This window comes from Pelobates fuscus, chromosome 11 (assembly GCF_036172605.1).
Source record: "Pelobates fuscus isolate aPelFus1 chromosome 11, aPelFus1.pri, whole genome shotgun sequence".
Lineage (NCBI taxonomy): Eukaryota > Metazoa > Chordata > Amphibia > Anura > Pelobatidae > Pelobates > Pelobates fuscus.
In genome coordinates, this window is record NC_086327.1 from 121,517,164 (window position 1) to 121,528,416 (window position 11,253).

Here is an 11,253-nt window from a genome sequence, read left to right on the forward strand (position 1 = left end):
AATATAGCATCTGGAAGAGGTAGAGTGAAGATGGGGGATGTTGGAGGGTTCCTCTGTTTATATTGTGATAGACATGTCCTTCGTGAAAAGGGGATCTCCGTGGCTAGTCCGCATCTACTCTCATATTCAGTCCTACCTGTCTTCACTGAAGCCCACTATGCTATTGTTCCATGGTTCCCAGAGTCTTTGGGTGATCATATGTTTTAAGCTCGTTTGAGCATGGCCTTCTTCACATCTTGTCTCTGTTACATTGCGTATGTTATTTACTTGTTAATTATCCCCATTTTATAATTGTAAAGTGCTGCGGAATATGTTGGCGCTAATAATAATAATAATTAGAAATACGTATCCAAAATAATTAAATCAAGCCCATTATCAGCTTATAACTTTTGGGCGATTACTAGAGCTTCACAAAGTCGTCCTCTGCGTGATGTCTTGCCACCCATAGTGGGACACGACCAACAATAGCATTAATTTTTTATTTTTCTCTTACTTATTTTACACAGTGTTACTGTATTTACTGTTATGATCTTTATTGTGCACTTGTGAATATCGATACAGAATAAAAAAAAACAAAAAAACAAAAAAAAAAAGTCTATTATATCCCTGTAATCTCCTACTTTTAAAATGCTTCTTAAAGTTTAAAATGAATAAGAGACATGGAAAACAGAAAGCAGATACAGGAGGAAGGGGATCCGAAATTGGAAGAGATAACTTGGAATAAATGATTTCTGATAGGACAGGAACACAATTTACATACAGTAATAATGATATATCCATTGATGACACCACTGATGTAGACTGTTACATGTTGGTAGTATTTAATACTATAATCAATGTAAAATATAATCATGGGGGATTTTTCCATGAGGGAACCTTTAGCATCAATACATACCTTACAGTTATCAGCGCAGATGGTGCACAATGTCAGGAAATACTTTTCTCAGGTGAATTACGAGATTGTGCCTTTCTTTTCTTAAAACCTAGAACATGGAGATTTCAGCAAATGAGTCACATCACCAAATAATTACATTTGCTTTATTTATGTGGTGGGGGAGGGGGGAATTGGAAGAGATGGTGTCAGGATGTACAGTATAATGGTAGAAAATATTACAAAGGGATAGTCATCATTCCTGCTGCACCAAAATGTGCAGGTTGGATGAAGTCCAAATGACGCTAAGGTAACTGGCCCCTTGGAATGATGCACGATACTAGGGTCATAACAGGAATGTTGAGGGTGCGCAACAGGTGCAAGTATTGCAACAAAGGGGAAGTGGGGGGAACTTTTAAAGTTTTACCTTTGTGTATATTTTCTTTCTAAATTGTGTTTGTTCTATAATTTGTCCCAACAGGCAGAAACAAAATACTATATTCACTAAACAAACTGTCAAAAAGCGAGGTCAAGTTAGCAGACCTGAAACACTTTCCTACTTGACTCAGAGATGTTTATTCAATAAATGCTGTGTGTTGGTTGTCAAATTACTAGAAATTGCTTAGTTTAGGGATTCCTCAAAAAAACGAGAGTCTGGACAGTTTTAAGGTTCTCTTGATCTGTCTTTTCCACCCTAACATACCCACCCAGGGCCGGATTAACATAGGGGCTGATGGAGCTGCAGCTCCAGGCCCAGGCCCATGGAATAGGCCCATTTAAAAAAAAAAATTTTTTTTTTTTTTTTTTTTACACACTACTCTTAGGTTTGCCACCTGACTGGTATTTTACTGGCACAGCCAATATTTGAGGCTGCCGTGCCGTGCCGGTATTGCAGTAATACCAGCAATACAAATGCAGGTATTTTTCTCAAAATAATTAGATTACTCTGCAATACCATCACCAGCCAGTAGGGGTCACTGTGTGTGGAGAGAGGCAGGGATAGGAAGTTACAGCATTTTCCTGCCTCTCTCTACTACTTACTGATCCATAGGGGAGCAGCAACACAGCACAGAGTCCAGACAGCAGCTCTACAGCTCAGGTAAGTGAGGGATGGGGGGAAAGGCAGCAGGGACACATGGGGACACTGAGACACTAGGGGACACATGGGGACACTGAGACACTAAGGGACACTGAGACACTAGGAGACAACGACACTAGGGGACACAAAGGGACACATGGGAACACTAGGACACATGGGGACACAGACACTGGGAGACCTGGAAACACTGAGACACTTGGGGACACTGGAAAACATGGGGATGCTGAGACATATGGGGATGCTGTGAGACATTGGGAGACACTGAGACATTGGGACACGAAGACACTGTGTCCCCATTTCTCCCAGTGTCCCCCATCCAGTCTCGCTAGTGTCTCAGTGTCCCCAAGTCTCCCAGTATCTGAGTCCCATGTCTCTCAGTGTGCCTAGTGTCCCCATGTGTCTCAGTGTCCCTATATGTCCCAGTGTCCCCATGTCTATGTCCACAACTGTCCCCATGTCTCCCAGCCAGTGTCCCCTAGTCTCCCAGTGTCCCCATGTCTCTGTGTCCCTAGTGTCTTAGTGTCCCCAAATGTTTCAGTGTCCCCATGTCTCTCAGTGTGCCTAGTGTCCCCATGTGTCCCAGTGTCCCTATATGTCCCAGTGTCCTCATATCTATGTCCACAACTATCCCTATGTCTCCCAGTGTCCCCAAGTGTCTGTTTCCCAGCCAGTGTCCCCAGTGTCTCCCAGTGTCCCCTAGTCTCCCAGTGTCTGTCTTCCCATGTCTCTGTGTCCCTGGTGTCTTAGTGTTCCGAAATGTTTCAGTGTCCCCATGTCTCCCAGTGTCTGTGTCCCTAGTGTCCCCATTTCTCTCAGTTTCCCTAAATGTCTCATTGTCCCCATGTCTCCCAGTGTCCCCATGTCTCCGTGTCCCCGGGTCTCTCTGTGTCCCTGGGTCTCTCAGTGTCCCCATGTCTCTCAGTGTCCCCATGTCTCTCAGTGTCCCCGGGTCTCTCTGTGTCCCCATGTCTCACTGTGTCCCCATGTCTCACTGTGTCCCCAGTATCCTAGTGACATGGGAACACACTGAGGCATTGGGACACTGGGAGAAATGGAGACACTGAGACACTGGGAGACTAGGGGACTGGGCGGCATGGGGACACTGACACTGTGATACATAGGGGCACTGAGACACTGGGTGACTTGCGAGACTGAGACACTGGGAGCAATCCATCTATACAGCAGAATCAAACTGTGAGTAGTTTGTTGGTGATTTTACAGAATTTTCTCTGATGTCACTCCTTGTGATTACACAAATGATTAAGGCTGGTATTTTATTCCAAGAAAGGTGGCAACCCTAACTACTCTTCACATACTCTTGCTTAAAGGCGCACTATAGGGTCAGGAACACAATCATGTATTTCTGACCCTATTATGTTAAAACCACCTGGCCCCTTCTTGCCTCCCTAAGTATAGTAAAATATAACTTGTATTCAAGTCTGCAGCTGCTGGCTCTGCCTCTGAACTGACTGCCTGCTGACATCATCAGAAGTGGTGGTCTGAGCAAATTACAATACTTCCCCATAGGATTGGCTGAGACTGTCAACTAGGCAGATCAGGGGCAGAGCCAGCACAAGTCCAACATAGCCCTGGCCAATCAGCATCTCCTCATAAAGATAAATTGAATCAATGCATCTCTATGAGGAAAGTTCATTGTCTGCATGCAGAGGGTGGAGACACTGAATGGTAGTGCTGCACACTAGGCAGTACTGCCCCAGGACGCACCTCTAGCAGCCATTTAAGGAGTGGCCATTTGAGTTATTTTCTCTGAAAAGACAGTGTTTACTGCAAAAGGCCTGCATGGAATGATTCTACTTACCAGAACAAATACAATAAGCTGTAGTTGTTCTGGTGACTATAGTGTCCCTTTAAGTTTGGAATCTTAAGAGGGATTTATGTGAACAAAACTTGTGTGGACTGGCTGACAATAAAATTAGTTTAGGTAATGCAGACGTTGGTCTCTCTAACACTGTGGCATATCCCCTTTCTTCTACACTCACTACATACACCTTTTCTCTGTCTCAGACTATATACCAGGAACTTCTGCCTGCTAATAAGAAGGTAAGGAGACAAGTGGACCAGCGAGGGCTAGGGGACAGTCCTTAGAAAGTATGCAGTGAGAGCATCATTAGAGGCAGTTATGTCAAACTCAGGTTGATGCCTGCTTAGTATGCCTTTAGTTGGACAGCCTGCAAGACATCCTGACATGCATTCATACCAGGCTGGCCTTCCAATTCTTTGGACAGACATGCCCCCTTTTTGGGCATGTTCTCCCCTTTTGGCAGGTCTGGTCACGTAATTCTCACCAGGGGCCCAACCCTTTTACCCCACCCTTTGACTTCCTGCTTCACTGGACACTGCTGTTAGGGGTTATGGATTTACTTGAAAGATGAAAGCATAAATTAGAGAGAGATTAGCATAGAGTATGTGTTTTCTTATAGCTGCATCCTATGAGTTTCCCTCCAACACCATCTCCATTAGATACATGACGCTTGGGAGGTATGACTGTTTTAGTGTTTTTTGGTCGATAAGATTCTGTAATTAGGCCAATCATAATTGTCAGCACCAGGCCCAATGTGCTCTTAATCCGGCCCTGTACCCACCAGCCTGTTCGGTTGTTTTTTTGTTTGTCTTTTCGTTAACAGACAGGAAGACTGTAAGGGTTATTCACTAAATCCACACACTGCAGCAAATTAAAATCTGAATTGAAATCTCCAGTTCAGCTATAGTCATAACTAGGCTAGTTTAGCTTTACTTGTGCAGCTTTCTGTTCACTATCATAAAAGATGGGAGTCAATTCAGGCACTTCAAAAAGGACAGGCAGGAATGTCGGAGAAAAATAGGGACAGGCGGATATGGCACATAGAGGAAAGTCTATAACCAAGTAATAATAATTATTATTATTATCATAGTATAAGAATTGCAAAAAGCAGATTTGCACATTTTCTACAGATTTGTACCGTTACCTTTGTGAGTGTATTTTTATATGTTTTCTATATGTAATCAATTTACCAGCCTATGATTGTATTCTCTCCTTTATTTTACATATGGGGTTTTATACTAATTTATAGAGCTGCAAGATTGTCAAATATAGTATATATATATATATATAAAGGTCAAGTAGATAGAACTCCACGGTCTTTTTTATCAATAAAAAATAACTTTTATTGCTCCAAGTTTAAAAATCAACGTTTCAGTCTGCAAATTCAGACTTTCATCAGGACAACAATATATATATATAGTGCAGATACTTTCCTCTAACCAACTAAAGTGCAGATACAGGAATGTCCTAAAAATGCACCAGAGGGCACTAGACACCAGTGTAATATTTTACCTATTTTTTTTCAAAGGGTGGATGAAACTTAAACAAACATTGGTAAAAATGTTATCAGGATAATTTTGGGGTGGTTTTTGATATTTTAAGCCAATAATAACTATAGTTCTATTTTTACTGATTGCAACTTGGAAACTAATTTGTCTTCTCCCTAGGAGAACACAAAAGAATGAATAATGTCATATCTTTGCAGCTAATATCCCACAAAATGTCTCCGAGACAAGTGAAACAAAACAGATATTTAAATTTTAATTTTACAAGAGAAATGTAACTTTACGTATCATTGTGAACAAATGGAAAAAATACTTTGCTGATTCCAATAATCCTTATATAGCTAAACCATATGCAAGGTTGTTTGTCCCTAAAACAAAACACTAGAAACATTAACTCTATCGTTATTATACAAAGTATAACAAACGTAAAGTTTTTCTGTAGATTTTACCTGTTAATGGCACCCAGCGACCAATGTCGTTGCAAGTCTACCAGCGAGAAGTAGAGGTGTTACCAAGATTCCGATATCAGCAAAAAGAGGCGTTCCCAAGATTCCATTTGGATTGCTGTATTAACATAACATATACTATAACGAGACCCATGTCCCTTAAAGCAATGTGTTGGCAAATGCTATTAATTTATTCATAAAATGGAAAGTTGGTCCTGAAAAATAAAAAAATCCAATATTTATTGTGCAAAGAAATCCACAGTTAAAGGAGAGGGTGTTATGGGCCCTTGCAGAAACGACAGGTTCCCCCCCTTTGTTACTTACAATGAAAATTTTTGTAGCTTCTACTGTGTTCATTTTGTTATCAAACTGGCTTCACGCCCAGCTTCGTAAGTAAAATGTTTAGACTATAGATGCCATTTTGTCTTGTAACGCAAGGTCAGGTTTCGCATTATTTCATTATGGCCTTGTCTATGTGCCAAGAAACCAAGACTTAAGGTTCATTATTTTTTGTTGATTGGCTGCAGTTTCCCCCTAAGTAAACTGCAGTTACCTGGTTTAATGTATTTTATGGTATTTTTCCTGCCCCGAACTAAACAGAATTATTTTTTATCTAAAATCTATAATAACTCACATTTTTAGTTAGTTGACAGAGAATTGGGAGAGCATGATTTTGCGGCTGCATTAACAGAAGAACGAGAGATTAACAGTAATGATGAGGAGGGCATGTGATTTTATTTTACTTATATTACAAGCACATACATTTAAATGTATTTACCCTGCTTTAATTATTATGGATTATTACGTTGTTACATATTGGTCAGGAAAAAGTACAGGAAAGCAGCGCCTTCTGGGTGTCCTCAAAAATTTTCTGGAGCTTATGTTCAGCTCCATATATATATATATATATATATATATATATATATGCGCCTCGACGGTATGATATCCCCTGTGGATTTGCTGCTCGGTTTGGTTCCTTGTAAATGATAGTTCATGTTCAAGGGCTAGTTAAAGTGTTGAGCGTTCATGGGTATTTCCCTCCAAATTGCACGATCACAGATATTCACCAGTTACATAAAATGAAAATAAAAACAGAAAAATTGTGCTCTCCATTTTGTTGTTGCAAAAGCAAAATAAAAGAAGGTATACTCACATAAGGAAAGCAAAAAAAAACATTTTTTGCTCAATCCTGTGTAGCGTATGTGGTTTCCCCCCAACCAAGGAGGTAAAAAGTGTGGCTCCTCCGGATAAAATCTTCATGGATAAAATCAGGAAGGTCCAAGTAAAGTAAAAAAATAGTTTTATTTACAACAAAGAAAATAAAACCAATTACATAAAAACACACACTTTGGAAAAGTCCCTTTGGGTGAAACGCGTCAGCAGTTTTATGTAATTGGTTCTATTATCTTTGTTTTCTTTGAGCATAAGCTGCACAAAAATTTTGAGGACATCCAGAAGGCTCTGCTATCCTGTACCCTCTCTTGATCTATACCTAGGTATGGCCAGATAGAATTGACTCTGGTTTGGGAAGTTCCAGCTGCCATACCCGGATCTAACAAGCACTAGGAACCTCACCATCGCACCTATTTGAGTTTTTTTTTTTTTTAATTCTTTATTTTTGCAGTCCATATGAGGGTAACATACAGGCACGTGGTACCCCAAAGGCAATCCACATGCATAGTTCAAAACAAAGAGTGTATATGGTAGTACAATGCACTATTTTTATATTTATGAACAGGCTTAAATCAAGCTATTTAGGCATTTTATAGATTGAAATTCTATCAACATTAAGTATAATAGGCTAGCGTCAGTCGGTAGCTCGGTTGCTATAACCTAGGTCTGTCATGGAGCCTATACATCTTTGAGAGCATAATGCACAAATTTTATGTATTAGGACATGAAGGCTAGGTCTGCGTGTGCGTACTTGTATGTTAGGAGACAATGAAGCAAGAATCAAGATAAAATAAAATACAAGAAGATAGCTTTTCAATAGTATTATCAATCGCTGCCAACGTTAGGTATTACTAGTAGTCGTCGCTACCAACAATAGTTATCTAAAGGTCTATGTGAGTTGACGGTTACACATGCTGAATTAAACTAGACTATAAGGCTAGCAATAGGTCGGTGTCTTAGGAAGGTCCCGTCATGGGTCAGTACTGTGTCTTCAGTGGTTAATGCATAAAGTCTCTGGGACCCCAGTCTGTCAGCATGGCAGGTTGTTAGGCTAACAACGGTAGCCCTCTGCTTTACACAATAGACTAGTCGCTAGGACATAGGGTTACACGGCATATTGAAACAATAAGAACAAACACAACAAAACGAAAAAGTAAATTGAGAAAATACAACAGATTGTTATAAGGTAAGCTTTGCCGGGGAGCTCAGTATGTGTTTAAATTTATGCTGGAGGTTTCGTATCAAGCTCGTATATTGCCAATAGTATATACTAAGCTGCATCATACATTACACTGGGATTCCAGGTTGTTATATAGGAGCTGTCTCTAGAGCATGGGAGCGGTATCCAGACCTCAGTCCAATGGATTCTCTGCGGTCAGCCAACTCCAGTTCTGCTGAGCCGTCGGCATTGTGTGAGGGTCTCTCGGTTTTATGTAACATAAACAGGTTTAGCGTTCATGTCTAAGTGATCCATGCATAACATGCTTGTTGGCAGGAACTTTTCTAGAAATGCTGGGTGAAAGATTGCGGTCTTATAGAGAGTGAGTCAGGCCCGGACTGGCCATCGGGCATACCGGGCAAATGCCTGGTGGGCCGCGATGGCCGTGGGGCTGAGGCCGGCAGGGGAGATCACAGAATCTCCCCTGCCAGCCACTGCAGTGCCAGCGCTATCAGTGTGCCGGCCCTGCATAGTGCCTCCATGGGGGGCCGGTGGGGAGATCAAAGATCTCCCTCACCGGCCCAGAGACACTAAGATGCGGCCGCCGGCGTCGGAGGTAGGAGAGGACCGGCGGAGCTCTAGCCAGCAGCTCCGCCAGGTCCTCTCGCGAGGTCTGAGCGTTGCCGCGGTTACCGCGGCAACGCTCAGGTCTCGCGAGAGTGAACTCTAGCCTAGAGTTCACTCTCACCACTGGACCACCAAGGAAGGAAGCGTGGCAGCACGGCACCCCCCCATGGCAGCACGGCACCCCCCCATGGCAGCACGGCACCCCCCCCATGGCAGCACAGCACCTCCCCCTCCCAGGCTAAAAGTAAGAAGGGAGGGGGGAAATATAACTTTTTTTTTTATAATAATAAAATATATTTAAACTTAAATAAATACATTCACACTCACACACACAGCACCCTCACACACAGCACCCCCAGACACACACAGCACCCTCACACACAGCACCCCCAGACACACACAGCACCCCCAGACACACAGCACCCTCAGAAACACACAGCACCCAAACTTACACAGCACCCTCACACACAGCACCCAGACACACAGCGCACAGTCACTCACACACAGCACTCTCAGACAGACAGCACCCTCGCTCACACACACAGCACACACACATATATATATATATATATATATATATATATTGTAACGGATCACCTGGCACCCCGACTTGGTACCTCCGTTAAAGGATGCTCCTAGTGCTTCCTGAGGACTCCAAGCTCTCTGGCAGACACCATAATCACCGAATCCAAGAAACCTTTAAATTCTCCCAAGCGTATGAATGCTGTAGACCATTGAATAGGAACCATACGAATAGGCTTGTACCCCTAGCAGTCAACTGGAACAGCATACAATAAATCCTTCCCCCAATAATGAGACGACACATCACTTTGAGGTTAAAACAGGAACTCTGGACTGGCTCATCCAGCCTGGCTTTTATTACACTTGTACACTTACAGGCCACACCCAGGGGGAGGCATAAAATCACCAATCACACATCTGGTGCAACCCACACATTCCCTCCCCTCAGATAAACAGTTAAACCAATTATTACATACAATAAAAATACAGTTTTTACACACACACTGTAACTTTAAAACCATACATCCAATTTCAATAAAAGTTGCATATTCAGACTCAGCATACATCAAACATAAACACTCCTTTATGACCGACCGCAAGCACAATTTCCTGCCCAAAACAGTTCCATAGATTTGGGCTGTGCGGTCGGTCAATTTCATGCGAAAAAATGACTAAGTCCCATTTCGAACGGGACTTAGTCTCTGGAGCTGCAAGTTCCGTATGGGAGAAGGTAAGGGTCAGCGGTGTTCGGCAGAATGTGTAGCCGATTTCAGTTCCACAGAATCTTTAGCATACACCGCTGACCGCGTTCGACTGAACAAAGATGGCCGCCGCCACGTGCAATTCACCTGCAGTAACCTCACAGCCTGGGAGGTAAATTGCCTGCATACTTTAGCTTCTGGGTGGTCCGCCTGTGTGGTACTTGGTTCAGTAAGCCCTATTTACTGAACCAAGTGGGAGAAAGCCAGGGGCAAGTTATTTTACAGGTCTGGGGACATAGTCTTAAAGGGACATTGTTCACCAAAGTTACAAGATGTCCCCAGACGGTTCTTAAAGGGCCATACACACCAAATAAAAGTCCATACGTTTTCAGGGGCCATAGTCTTAAAGGGTATTGTTACCCAAAGTCTCAATATGTCCCTAGACAGTTCTTAAAGGGCCAGCAGCAGTACAATAAAATACCATTCACTGTGCTTAAAGGGCCAGCAGTCGCACAATAAAATACAATATGCCCCAAATAATCCAGGGGCCATAGTCAGCAGGTAGGAGGCGGGCAAACAGGCTTCTCCAGGGCCCAGTGGTGAGGTCGGTTTCGCCACATTTCTCCCCTTTTCCAAACAGACTAACAGGGTATCTGACCTCCTGCCGGTCAGTGCCCTGGTTAGTCCAGCAACCCACCCACAAAACAGGAACAGCAGTACAGCTCACCCACAATAACTGGTTACTACACCTGAGTAGAGGAGAACTTTGTCCATGCCCAGGTGCCTCACCACGGCTGTGCTGGGGGCTGGTAGACTGCCTTGGTGGGTTGCTGAGTGGGCAGAGACCAGCGGTACTCTGCCCGGATGCCAGCACTACCACGGGACTAGTCGGGTTGAAGCCTGGTTGCTGGAGACCGACTGTCTCCCCTTGAGTTACACAGCTCTGCTGCTGGAGACCGACTGTCTCCCCTTTAGTTACACAGCTCTGCTGCTGGAGACCGACTGTCTCCCCTTTGGATACATAGCTCCGCTGTTGGAGGGGGAGACCGACTGTCTCCCCTTTGGCTAAACAGCCTTGTCGTGGGGGGGCAGGACCGACCATCCCTACCCCCTGTGCTGGAAGTGCAGAGACCACTGTCCCATCTGCACAGGTGTGGGGCTTACAGTCTCCCCCTGGTACATTTAGCTGCCGCTGGGGAGAGGTGGTAACCAGCTCCTCTCCCATTAGAACACTCTGCCGCTGGGGAATGGAGACTGGGCTCTCTATTCCCTGTACATTAATGATCCGCCGCTGGGGAGAGGTGGTAACAATCTCCTCTCCCATACAT